The 13,438-nt window shown below is 50.6% G+C and overlaps 1 protein-coding gene across 1 annotated transcript in view; it reads left to right on the forward strand.

The window, feature by feature from the left end:
- Positions 1-13,438, forward strand: part of DCAKD (dephospho-CoA kinase domain containing) — a 70,725-nt gene that overhangs the window by 20,734 nt on the left and 36,553 nt on the right. The window lies entirely within an intron of this gene.

Here is a 13,438-nt window from a genome sequence, read left to right on the forward strand (position 1 = left end):
ATACCTTCCATTGAGGCAGAATCGCCTCAAAAATGGTACATGCAACACTTTGCTGAACGGATCGGAAATGAACCGCTCAGATGTGAACTCTCTCATAGAGAATCATTGCACAAGCGCTTTCAAGGCGATTTTGGAAATCACCCGCGCTTAAAGAAAAAAATCACAAAACGCCTCCAGTGTGATCGAGCCCCAACTCTGCTTCTAAAATGCATTTTACACCCGCTGTGCTCAGATTCCGTTATCGGAGCATTTACGTTTTGCCAATCGCAAAGGCACCACGATTAACATGGTAATTGCAGTGCCCCTTTTCCACCAGCGCAATCCGATTAAGGGCTGGTGCACACCAGAGTGTGTTGTTATTTCCCCAAACACAAACTCGGGGGCTGCAGCATTTTGTAGATTTCTGAGGCGTTTCTGCTTCAATGTGGAAAGTATAGGAAAGTGGAAAACCGCTCTGAAAAACCATCAGATCAGAGCGGTTTTCCAGGCGTTTTTGTTACAGACGCTGTTCAGTAACCGCTTTACTGTAACAAGATCTGTAATCTGCTACACAAAAAACCTCCAGAAAACGCTAGGCATGTTTAGAAAACCTCTCTTGGGACCCTTTTCCACTAGCAATCATAGCTCTGACTCCATGAGCAGCAACTCCTTGACCAAGAAAGTCGTGGATTTTGTAGAGGGAATTTGGTATAAACCCCTCATTTTGCCGTGGGATAGCGGCGTTTTAGCACTAGCTATAGTGCTTAAAGCGGAATATAACCCTGCATTTCAACTTTGCTCTAAAACGTTATTTACAGCATATTATATGCAACCAGCATTTTTTTTTTTAGTAGACCAGCATTGGAAGGGTTACACACACAGCTTTAAAGTTCCTGGAGAGAACTGCTGGGCATCTGAAGTTTAGATAGATACATTTAAGCAAAACAAAATGTAACAACTGTGGATTGTGACTCACTCTTTCTGACTGTGCAGGAGCTGGAGGACAGTCAAAGAATGTGTAACATTCCTCACTTGCTACATTTTGTTTACTTAAATGTATCTACAGTATCTAAACTTCGGCTGCAGGGAGCAGTTCTCTCCAGGAACTTTAAAGCTCTGTGTGTAACCCTTCCAATGCTGGTCTAGTTAAAAAAAAAATGCTGGCTGCATATAATATGCTGTAAATAACGTTTTAGAGCAAAGTTGAAATGCAGGGTTATATTCCGCTTTAAAGAGAACCCGAGGTGGGTTTGAAGAATATTATCTGCATACAGAGGCTTGATCTGCCTATACAGCCCAGCCTCTGTTGCTATCCCAAACCCCCCTAAGGTACCCCTGCACTCTGCAATCCCTCATAAATCACAGCCACGCTGCTGACAAACAGCTTGTCAGAGCTGGCTGTGTTTATCTCTATAGTGTCAGTCTGCTGCTCTCCCCGCCTCCTGCAGAACTCCAGTCCCCGCCTGCATCCCTTCCCTCCCTGCTGATTGGAGGGAAGGGATGGGGGCAGGGACCGGAGCTATACAGGAGGCGGGGGAGCAGCCGAGACTGACACTACAGATGTAAACACAGCCTCACAGCATTTATGAGGGATTGCAGAGTGCAGGGGGACCTTAGTGGGGTTTGGGATAGCAACAGAGGCTGGGCTGTATAGGCAGATCCAGCCTCTGTATGCAGATCACATTCTTTAAACACACCTCGGGTTCTCTTTAACATTAATACAAGTTAAAATCATTTATTTAATCTCGCTTCAGAGTCTCTTTAACAAGCATACAGCAGATCAGGTGTTTTTGACATTATTGTCAGATCTGACAAGATTAGCTGCATGGTTGTTTGTGGTGTGATTCAGACTCTACTGCAGCCAAATAGGCAGGTCTGCCAGGCAACTGGTATTGTTTAAAAGGAAACAAATATGGCAGCCTCCATATTCTTCTCACTACAGTTGTCCTTTAAAGGAAACCTGAAGACTGTAGAAATAATGTAAAATAGTAATAATAATAAGTTCACTTGCCTGGGGCTTCTGCCAGCCCCGTGCAGCCGCCCTGTGCCTGCAACGTTACCAAATGATCCTACAGTCTCCCGCCACAGCTTACTTTCACTCTCTTCAGTCGCCGTCCACTGTGCCTGCATGGCCCCGGCTACGCGCATCCTTGTTCACGCTCCCGTCGCCGGGACCGTACTGTGCAGGGCATTTTCCCATACTGTGCCTTGCAAATGAACGAGAAAGAGAGCCGTGGCGGGGAACCGGAGGATCGATTGGTAACGCCGCTGGCACAGGTCAGCTGCAGGGGGCTGGCAGAAGCCCCAGGTATGTGAAACTCTGGGGGGGGGGGGGGGGTACAGTGCCTAGCACACAAATAACTATGCTGTGTTCCTTTTTTTATTTGTCTGCCTGAATGAGTTAAATATCAGGTATGTAAGTTGCTGACTCAGACAGGAAGTGACTACAGTGTGACCCTCACTGATAAGAAATTCCAACTATAAAACACTTTCCTGGCAGAAAATGGCTTCTGAGAGCAAGAAAGAGATAAAAAGAGAAATTTTCTTATCAGTGTGGGTCACACTGTTGTCACTTCCTGTCTGAGTCAGGACTGAGTCAGCCACTTACATACCTGATATTTAACTGTTTCAGGCAGAGAAAGAAAAAAAGGAACACAGCATATCGGAAAATTGATACTTACCTTCCGTAATTTTCCTTTCCTGGATCAAACGATGGCGGCATACATATGGGTATTGGCTCCGCCCCCCGAACCTGATAGGACAGATCACCTATAAGATTTCCGCTCCGCCCCCCTCCAGCCATTCTGGTGAAAATCAGGCCTCGAATGGACAAGAGGGAGGGATCTGTATGCCGCCATCGTTTGATCCAGGAAAGGAAAATTACGGAAGGTAAGTATCAATTTTCCGATTTCCTGGACCAAACATGGCGGCATACATATGGGATATAACAAATCACGCTTGAGGGAGGGAACTGTTGCAAAAAGATTAACACTTTATTTATACAGACAATACAGCTCTCCCAAAATCAACAGATGACAAGGAAGCAGGGTCAACATGGTAATGTCTCAAAAAAGTATTAACGGAAGACCACCCTGCTGCTCTACAAATAGACTCTACAGAGACTTTAGAAAAACAAGCCCAGGAAGCAGCCATGCCCCTGGTTGAATGAGCCTGAACTTCAGTAGGTACCGGTAATTTCTTAAGAATATAAGCCTTCTGTATGGTCTTTACCAGCCACGAAGCAATAGTTCTAGAGGTTACTGGCATTCCTTTCCTGGGGCCTCTGAAATTGATAAACAGATATTCTGAGGTCCTGAACAAAGCTGTAGCTTCCAGATACAGTCTTATGGACTGCCCCACGTCTAAAGGATGATAATTCTCCTCCGCCAGAAGAGTGGGTAAAGAAAGCTCCTGATTTATGTGGAACGAAGAGGCTACTTTCGGAACAAACTGCAGCACTGGTCTAATCACAACCCTGTCTGGGAAGAACTCCAAAAGGTTGCCAGAGCAGCCCAGAGCCTGGAGATCTGACACTCTTTTTCCCGAGGCCATCGCTGTTAGGAAGACTGTTCTCATCGTTAGATCTTCTAATGACAAGGACGGAAGAGGAAAGAATGGAGGAGAGGACAAAACCTCCAGTACCAAAGACAGGTCCCATTTTGGAAAGAAGGGCTTCCTGGGAGGACGCATTTTAAGAAGTGCCTGGATAAACTGCACCACTATAGAGTGAGTGGCCCATCGATGACCTGTCAATGCTGATAAGGCTGAAACCTGAACCTTTATGGCTGCCACACTAAGGCCTTTATCAACTCCCGTTTGCAAGAAGTCAAGGATGTTCTGGACCTCCGGCTTCATGCTATGGAATCCTCCTTCCAAAGCGAAACTCACAAATCTTTCCCATATCCGGTAGTATGTGGAATTCGTGGAAGGTTTTCTTGCTTTTAGAAGAGTCTCTATCACCTGTCTGGAACATCCGATGTTCTCATACCTCTTCCTTTCAACCTCCAGGCCGCTAAATCCAGCTCCTTGACCCTCGGATGAAGGATGCTCCCTTGGGACAGGAGTTTGTGACTCATTGGCAACCTGATTGGATCCTCCATACTTAGAAATGTTGCTAGGGCAAACCAAGGCCTTCGGGGCCAGAAGGGAAGTATAGTGATGATCGTGCATGATTCTCTGCACAGTTTCTGAAGGAATCTCGCAATCAGAGGGAACGGAGGGAAAGCATAACCCAGATCGAAGTCCCACTTCTGGACCAGACAGTCCACTCCTGCCGTCGAGGGGTGATGAAACCGAGAGAAAAACTTCTGAACCTTCTTGTTCCTCGGGGAAGCGCATAGGTCTACCTGTGGAAGACCCCATCTCTTGGTGATTTCCGAGAAGACCTCCTTGTCTAAGGACCACTCGTGGGGATCCACAAATTCCCTGCTCAGCTGATCCGCCAAGGTATTCTGCTCCCCTGGCAAATAGATTGCCGTTAGGTCTGCCAAGTTCTTCACTGCCCAGGTCATGAGATGTGCGGTTTCTTGAAGGAGAGACCCGCTCCGAGTCCCCCCCTGTCTTCTGATATTGGCCACTGCGGTTACATTGTCTATTCTCATTAACACTGACTTCCCGTAGATCATATGCTGAAGAGCCTTCAAAGCCATGAAGGCCGCTCTTAACTCCAGGAGATTGGAGGGTACACCTTCCTGTATCGTCCTCCACCTGTCCTGAACTTGCACATCCTTGCAATGGGCTCCCCATCCTCTGATACTGGCATCGGTCGTGATTACCACTGGGGGATCTGGCTGAATCCGCCGACAATTCCTCAAATTCTGCTCCCTGGTCCACCAGAGAAGAGAACTCTTCACATCCAGAGGGAGGTAGAACCTCTGATTCAGGCTCCTCTTGTTCCAGTGAAGAAGGAAAAAGAATTGGAACTTCCTGAGAAACCAGTGGGCCCACTTCACCATCGGTATTGCAGATGACAGAGAACCCAGCAGGCTTAGACAGTCTCTCGCTGACAAACTTGTGACTCGCAGAGATCTCTGAACTCTTCTCTGTATCGCTTCTACCTTCTGATCTGGTAGGGAGATTTGGTTCTGTACTGTCCGAAACCTTGCCCCCAGAAATATTAAGTCCCGAGCCGGGGATAGCTGACTCTTGTCGAAGTTGACCAACCAACCGAGCTGTTGCAGTAGACTGAGCAAGGTCTTCTGATGCTGCAGTAAGCCCTGGCAATCTTGATGGAGCAGCAGGATGTCGTCTAGGTAATGATAAATTCTCAGCCCCTGAACTCTTAGATACGCCACTACCGGAAGCAGGATCTTGGTGAAGGTCCTTGGGGCTGTAGACAGGCCAAATGGTAGGCATCGAAATTGATAGCATCTTCCCTCTACTGCAAACCTGAGGAACTTCTGAAATTCGCTCTTGATGGGAATATGTAAGTAGGCGTCTGCCAAATCCACCGTTGTCATCCAGTCGTCTACAGCTATCATGGAGGTTATTGACTGCAAGGATTCCATTTTGAAGTGTTTTATACTTATGTGCTTGTTTAGAAACTTCAAGTCGAGGACCGGCCTCCATCCTCCTGAGGACTTTCTTACCAAGAATAGTGGTGAAAAGATTCCTACATGACTTTCCTCGACTGGGATGGGAATGATTGCTTCCTGTCTGAGCAGCGTCTGCACAAAATCCCTTAGAGCTAGATACCTCTCTTTGTCTCGTGGGATCTTCGTGGGTGTGAACTTGAACCGTGGAGGTCTCCTCTTGAACCTCCAAGAATGTCCCACCTTCAGAGTGTTCACCACCCAGGGGTCTTTGATTATTCCCACCCAAGATTCCCAGTAACGGTGCAGTCTGGCCCCCACCTGGGAATCCTGAGTGGACGTCCCATCAAAAACGCTTTTGACTCTGCTGGGGATCGGATGAGGCCTTGTTCTTCCAACCCTTAGCAAAGGAGGCCTGGGTCCCCTTCCAATTCCTATTGAACTGTCGGCTCGGTCTGTACGATCTTGACTGCTGAAACCTGGTACTGGGATTTCTTCTAGACGTCTGCTGCCTAAATGGCCTCTGCTTTCGATCTTGTGGGATCAGACCAGACTTTCCCCCAGTCACCTTTGAAATTGCTAACTACAATCAGAGAAAGAACATGTGTGCATCAACCAAGTGAACCTGGCAAATCTGGCTTTGCAAATTTGGCCTATTGGCTAATCACGAGACATTGCTCATGCAAATAAGCATTTGCTTTCGCATGCCTAAATATGCAGGGTCAAAACCAAAAACCGCAAAACAATCGCCCTGCGGGAATTAGTTCATGCTATACAGCACTATCCAGGGGCGCCACGAGGAGGCTTCCCATTGCCCCCATACAACCGGGGGGCCGCAGGGGTCCCAGGCACTCTCACCGCCTGGAACCCACACAGCGGCACCCCGGAGGCGGAGGCTGGGGGGTGCAGGCGATCTCCCCAGCGTGGCCAGCGCCGGGCAGAGCCGCCCGCACACACCTCCCAAGATTAAAAACAGGCACTTACCTCAACGTCCATTGCGTTCTGCTGTATGCGCATAACCTGGGCGCGACACATAAGGGGCGGACAGGCGTAAATAGCCTGCTCCAGGGCTCTCACCTCCTAAAACAAGCCACTCACTACCTGCCCACAGAAAAAAGAAATGCAATGCTAACTACAATCAGAGAAAGAACATGTGTGCATCAACCAAGTGAACCTGGCAAATCTGGCTTTGCAAATTTGGCCTATTGGCTAATCACGAGACATTGCTCATGCAAATAAGCATTTGCTTTCGCATGCCTAAATATGCAGGGTCAAAACCAAAAACCGCAAAACAATCGCCCTGCGGGAATTAGTTCATGCTATACAGCACTATCCAGGGGCGCCACGAGGAGGCTTCCCATTGCCCCCATACAACCGGGGGGCCGCAGGGGTCCCAGGCACTCTCACCGCCTGGAACCCACACAGCGGCACCCCGGAGGCGGAGGCTGGGGGGTGCAGGCGATCTCCCCAGCGTGGCCAGCGCCGGGCAGAGCCGCCCGCACACACCTCCCAAGATTAAAAACAGGCACTTACCTCAACGTCCATTGCGTTCTGCTGTATGCGCATAACCTGGGCGCGACACATAAGGGGCGGACAGGCGTAAATAGCCTGCTCCAGGGCTCTCACCTCCTAAAACAAGCCACTCACTACCTGCCCACAGAAAAAAGAAATGCAATGCTAACTACAATCAGAGAAAGAACATGTGTGCATCAACCAAGTGAACCTGGCAAATCTGGCTTTGCAAATTTGGCCTATTGGCTAATCACAAGACATTGCTCATGCAAATAAGCATTTGCTTTCGCATGCCTAAATATGCAGGGTCAAAACCAAAAACCGCAAAACAATCGCCCTGCGGGAATTAGTTCATGCTATACAGCACTATCCAGGGGCGCCACGAGGAGGCTTCCCATTGCCCCCATACAACCGGGGGGCCGCAGGGGTCCCAGGCACTCTCACCGCCTGGAACCCACACAGCGGCACCCCGGAGGCGGAGGCTGGGGGGTGCAGGCGATCTCCCCAGCGTGGCCAGCGCCGGGCAGAGCCGCCCGCACACACCTCCCAAGATTAAAAACAGGCACTTACCTCAACGTCCATTGCGTTCTGCTGTATGCGCATAACCTGGGCGCGACACATAAGGGGCGGACAGGCGTAAATAGCCTGCTCCAGGGCTCTCACCTCCTAAAACAAGCCACTCACTACCTGCCCACAGAAAAAAGAAATGCAATGCTAACTACAATCAGAGAAAGAACATGTGTGCATCAACCAAGTGAACCTGGCAAATCTGGCTTTGCAAATTTGGCCTATTGGCTAATCACGAGACATTGCTCATGCAAATAAGCATTTGCTTTCGCATGCCTAAATATGCAGGGTCAAAACCAAAAACCGCAAAACAATCGCCCTGCGGGAATTAGTTCATGCTATACAGCACTATCCAGGGGCGCCACGAGGAGGCTTCTCATTGCCCCCATACAACCGGGGGGCCGCAGGGGTCCCAGGCACTCTCACCGCCTGGAACCCACACAGCGGCACCCCGGAGGCGGAGGCTGGGGGGTGCAGGCGATCTCCCCAGCGTGGCCAGCGCCGGGCAGAGCCGCCCGCACACACCTCCCAAGATTAAAAACAGGCACTTACCTCAACGTCCATTGCGTTCTGCTGTATGCGCATAACCTGGGCGCGACACATAAGGGGCGGACAGGCGTAAATAGCCTGCTCCAGGGCTCTCACCTCCTAAAACAAGCCACTCACTACCTGCCCACAGAAAAAAGAAATGCAATGCTAACTACAATCAGAGAAAGAACATGTGTGCATCAACCAAGTGAACCTGGCAAATCTGGCTTTGCAAATTTGGCCTATTGGCTAATCACGAGACATTGCTCATGCAAATAAGCATTTGCTTTCGCATGCCTAAATATGCAGGGTCAAAACCAAAAACCGCAAAACAATCGCCCTGCGGGAATTAGTTCATGCTATACAGCACTATCCAGGGGCGCCACGAGGAGGCTTCCCATTGCCCCCATACAACCGGGGGGCCGCAGGGGTCCCAGGCACTCTCACCGCCTGGAACCCACACAGCGGCACCCCGGAGGCGGAGGCTGGGGGGTGCAGGCGATCTCCCCAGCGTGGCCAGCGCCGGGCAGAGCCGCCCGCACACACCTCCCAAGATTAAAAACAGGCACTTACCTCAACGTCCATTGCGTTCTGCTGTATGCGCATAACCTGGGCGCGACACATAAGGGGCGGACAGGCGTAAATAGCCTGCTCCAGGGCTCTCACCTCCTAAAACAAGCCACTCACTACCTGCCCACAGAAAAAAGAAATGCAATGCTAACTACAATCAGAGAAAGAACATGTGTGCATCAACCAAGTGAACCTGGCAAATCTGGCTTTGCAAATTTGGCCTATTGGCTAATCACGAGACATTGCTCATGCAAATAAGCATTTGCTTTCGCATGCCTAAATATGCAGGGTCAAAACCAAAAACCGCAAAACAATCGCCCTGCGGGAATTAGTTCATGCTATACAGCACTATCCAGGGGCGCCACGAGGAGGCTTCCCATTGCCCCCATACAACCGGGGGGCCGCAGGGGTCCCAGGCACTCTCACCGCCTGGAACCCACACAGCGGCACCCCGGAGGCGGAGGCTGGGGGGTGCAGGCGATCTCCCCAGCGTGGCCAGCGCCGGGCAGAGCCGCCCGCACACACCTCCCAAGATTAAAAACAGGCACTTACCTCAACGTCCATTGCGTTCTGCTGTATGCGCATAACCTGGGCGCGACACATAAGGGGCAGACAGGCGTAAATAGCCTGCTCCAGGGCTCTCACCTCCTAAAACAAGCCACTCACTACCTGCCCACAGAAAAAAGAAATGCAATGCTAACTACAATCAGAGAAAGAACATGTGTGCATCAACCAAGTGAACCTGGCAAATCTGGCTTTGCAAATTTGGCCTATTGGCTAATCACGAGACATTGCTCATGCAAATAAGCATTTGCTTTCGCATGCCTAAATATGCAGGGTCAAAACCAAAAACCGCAAAACAATCGCCCTGCGGGAATTAGTTCATGCTATACAGCACTATCCAGGGGCGCCACGAGGAGGCTTCCCATTGCCCCCATACAACCGGGGGGCCGCAGGGGTCCCAGGCACTCTCACCGCCTGGAACCCACACAGCGGCACCCCGGAGGCGGAGGCTGGGGGGTGCAGGCGATCTCCCCAGCGTGGCCAGCGCCGGGCAGAGCCGCCCGCACACACCTCCCAAGATTAAAAACAGGCACTTACCTCAACGTCCATTGCGTTCTGCTGTATGCGCATAACCTGGGCGCGACACATAAGGGGCGGACAGGCGTAAATAGCCTGCTCCAGGGCTCTCACCTCCTAAAACAAGCCACTCACTACCTGCCCACAGAAAAAAGAAATGCAATGCTAACTACAATCAGAGAAAGAACATGTGTGCATCAACCAAGTGAACCTGGCAAATCTGGCTTTGCAAATTTGGCCTATTGGCTAATCACGAGACATTGCTCATGCAAATAAGCATTTGCTTTCGCATGCCTAAATATGCAGGGTCAAAACCAAAAACCGCAAAACAATCGCCCTGCGGGAATTAGTTCATGCTATACAGCACTATCCAGGGGCGCCACGAGGAGGCTTCCCATTGCCCCCATACAACCGGGGGGCCGCAGGGGTCCCAGGCACTCTCACCGCCTGGAACCCACACAGCGGCACCCCGGAGGCGGAGGCTGGGGGGTGCAGGCGATCTCCCCAGCGTGGCCAGCGCCGGGCAGAGCCGCCCGCACACACCTCCCAAGATTAAAAACAGGCACTTACCTCAACGTCCATTGCGTTCTGCTGTATGCGCATAACCTGGGCGCGACACATAAGGGGCAATGGGAAGCCTCCTCGTGGCGCCCCTGGATAGTGCTATATAGCATGAACTAATTCCCGCAGGGCGATTGTTTTGCGGTTTTTGGTTTTTGACCCTGCATATTTAGGCATGCGAAAGCAAATGCTTATTTGCATGAGCAATGTCTCGTGATTAGCCAATAGGCCAAATTTGCAAAGCCAGATTTGTCAGGTTCACTTGGTTGATGCACACATGTTCTCTCTCTGTTGTAATTACCTTTGAAATTGCATCATCCATCTGAGGGCCGAATAGATAAGACCCATCGAAAGGAATCTTACACAAATTTGCTTTGGATGTTGCGTCGGCGGACCAAGGTTTCAACCAGAGAGCTCTTCTGGCCGTGACGCTGTGCAGCATTGACCTGGCGGCTGATCTGATAACGTCAATTGCTGCCTCTCCCATAAAGTCCCCGGTTAGCTTTAGCTCCTCCAAAGCTTTTATTATCTCCTGCTTGTCCGCGCCCGAATTCAGGGCTGATTCCACATTCTCTACCCAGACATGGGTAGCTTTTGCCAAGGAAGTTAAGGCAATAGCTGGCTTGCATGCGGCTCCTGACGCTAAAAAGGCCTTCTTGACGTCTGTGTCAATCTTTCTATCGGAAGGCTCCTTAAAGGCTATAGCATTTTCCATGGGGAGCGTCACGTGCTTGGCCAATCTGATGACTGAAGCGTCCACAGCCGGTGCAGAATCCAGTAGCTTAGCATCCTCCTGCTTTAAAGGGTAAAGCTTTGAGAATCTGTTGTTAAGAGAGGCCTTTTGCTCTACTTTACTCCATTCCTTCATGATCACTTCTCTAATGACCTTCATGAACGGGAACGCCTCTGGTTGCTGGTCGAGGTGAGGATAGTATCTATCTGGCTCGTGAGCCGAACCCTCTTCCTCCTGCCAGTCAATAGCTGATTTTATGGCTGCTAGAAATGCTGGCACCAGCGCGAAACTGAAGCCCCCTTGCGGTGAATCCTCCTGAGGGAGGGGATCCTCCAATGGTGCCTGAGGGACCCCTGTCGCTGCTGGTTGCGGAGGTGCCATACTCTGGAAGGTGTCTCTAACCGCTTGTTGAATAAAGGCCAGTACCTGCTGGTTATCAGTGTCTCTCTCTCTTCCAAGCTCCGCAAAACAGGCCTCACAGACCCTCTTATCTGGCATAGCTGGCTGAGAACAGGACCAACACTTATTTTGTATGGGCCTCTGAAATGGCTCAAGGGCCTCAGACTGAGGCGAAATGTCCCAATCCCTACGGGACCTCTTAGGGGACCTATAATCATAACGTCCTCTGTTTCTATAAGAAGAATAACGATCCCTACTCGGAGATCGCCTCCTTCTATTGTCTCTGGAACGCCTGTCCCTTGATCTTGATCTGGAGCGGTAATCCCGCCTCCTCGAGGACTCCTTCCGATGTCTCTTGTTCCTACTTTGGGACCTGGATCTACGATCTCTGGAGGACTTGTTCCTCTTGGCCGATTTATTCCGGGAACGACGGCTCTTGCTCCTGTCCCTTGATTTCGACCTGGTCCGCCGGGCCTTAGACGGGGATCGGTGCTTGGATACTGCCCGGCCTCCTCCTTCCGAACTGCAAGATAGTATAACATATACAATATGCTTCAATCACTTCCCTTATGACTAAATTAAGACAAAGGGGAACTGCACTCTTTTACTGAACATCCCATAGGAACCCTGTGCCAGGAAAATTATATATGATGACACCATGTGCATAAACAGAAAGACTACATTTAGTAGTCTATACCTGTTAATGACCACCTCCTCCACCTGCTCTCTAGGATCCATATCTCTGTTTAAGAGAAGGATTGAACAATTACTAGCCAACCTTCACATAATGCAGGTAGCGACATTGGCATTTCTAGAATATGGCAGATGACTCCATACCTTCTTCCGAAGAATCAAGCCCCAAGGAACGATCAGTCTGACCCACAGCGGTGAATGGCAAGGAAGACTCCGCAATCTGGACCAGCAAGGCCTCAACAGGCCTCAACAAGGCCTCAGCAAGGCTTCAGCAGGCTTCCGTAAGATTCCAGTAAGGGATCAGCAAGGCTCCGCATCCAGGAGCGAACACATACAACTTTCCTCCGCCAGGACGCCAGGAACAGCGCGCAGCCATTGCTCTGCGGCTTCCTGTATGCCCATATCAGGGCGCCCAGCCAATCAGGAACTTCCAAAGCGAAATCTCGCATCTCGCGAGATCTCACGTCACAGCCTACGCATGGAGGGGTGGAGGGAGGGAGGCGGCGAAAACTGGCGGCGCCATTGCAGCGCAGGGCAAGCCGCACTCCAGACACGCTGGGGCACATGAATGAGGACGACATTAAACCCTGTTTAAGGGTACAGACGTCCTCAACAGCGGGAGAGGCTGAACCCGCTGGGCACAGGGGAAATAAGTAAGTACCTGTAGAAAAAGATAGATAGATAGATGAAAAGAACAAAACAATAAACTGGAAATACAATATAGGCAAAGCTGTCCATTCGAGGACAGAAAAAAGAATGGCTGGAGGGGGGCGGAGCGGAAATCTTATAGGTGATCTGTCCTATCAGGTTCGGGGGCGGAGCCAATACCCATATGTATGCCGCCATGTTTGGTCCAGGAAAGTTATTTGCATGCTAGGCACTGTACATACACATGTCTATCTCATCATGTCACATGTCAGTTCAGGTATCAGGGTAGATCCAGGGCAATTAAACCTCTACTTACCTCTGGCTTCCTCCAGCCCCTTTCAGCTGTCCTGTGCCCTCGCCGTACCTCTGGTGGCTCCCATTTCAGGTCGACATCGTCCTGCGCTCCAGCGTGCGTCACACTGACATCAGGGCTGTACTACGCAGGCCTAGAACTACTGCACCTGCGCAGTACAGTCCGGATGATGTCAGTGAGACTCTGAGAGCCACTCTCGCAGGCACAGTGGACATCCTGTGCCGCCTGCGTGGGCATCTTGCGCCGGAGAGGACCCCGGGCCAAAAAAAAGCCACAAAACCCGCCCAATGTGGATGGATACGCGAACGTAACGGAATGTGAACG

The sequence above is a fragment of the Hyperolius riggenbachi genome, chromosome 12 (assembly GCF_040937935.1).
Source record: "Hyperolius riggenbachi isolate aHypRig1 chromosome 12, aHypRig1.pri, whole genome shotgun sequence".
In the NCBI taxonomy this organism is placed as follows: Eukaryota; Metazoa; Chordata; class Amphibia; order Anura; family Hyperoliidae; genus Hyperolius; species Hyperolius riggenbachi.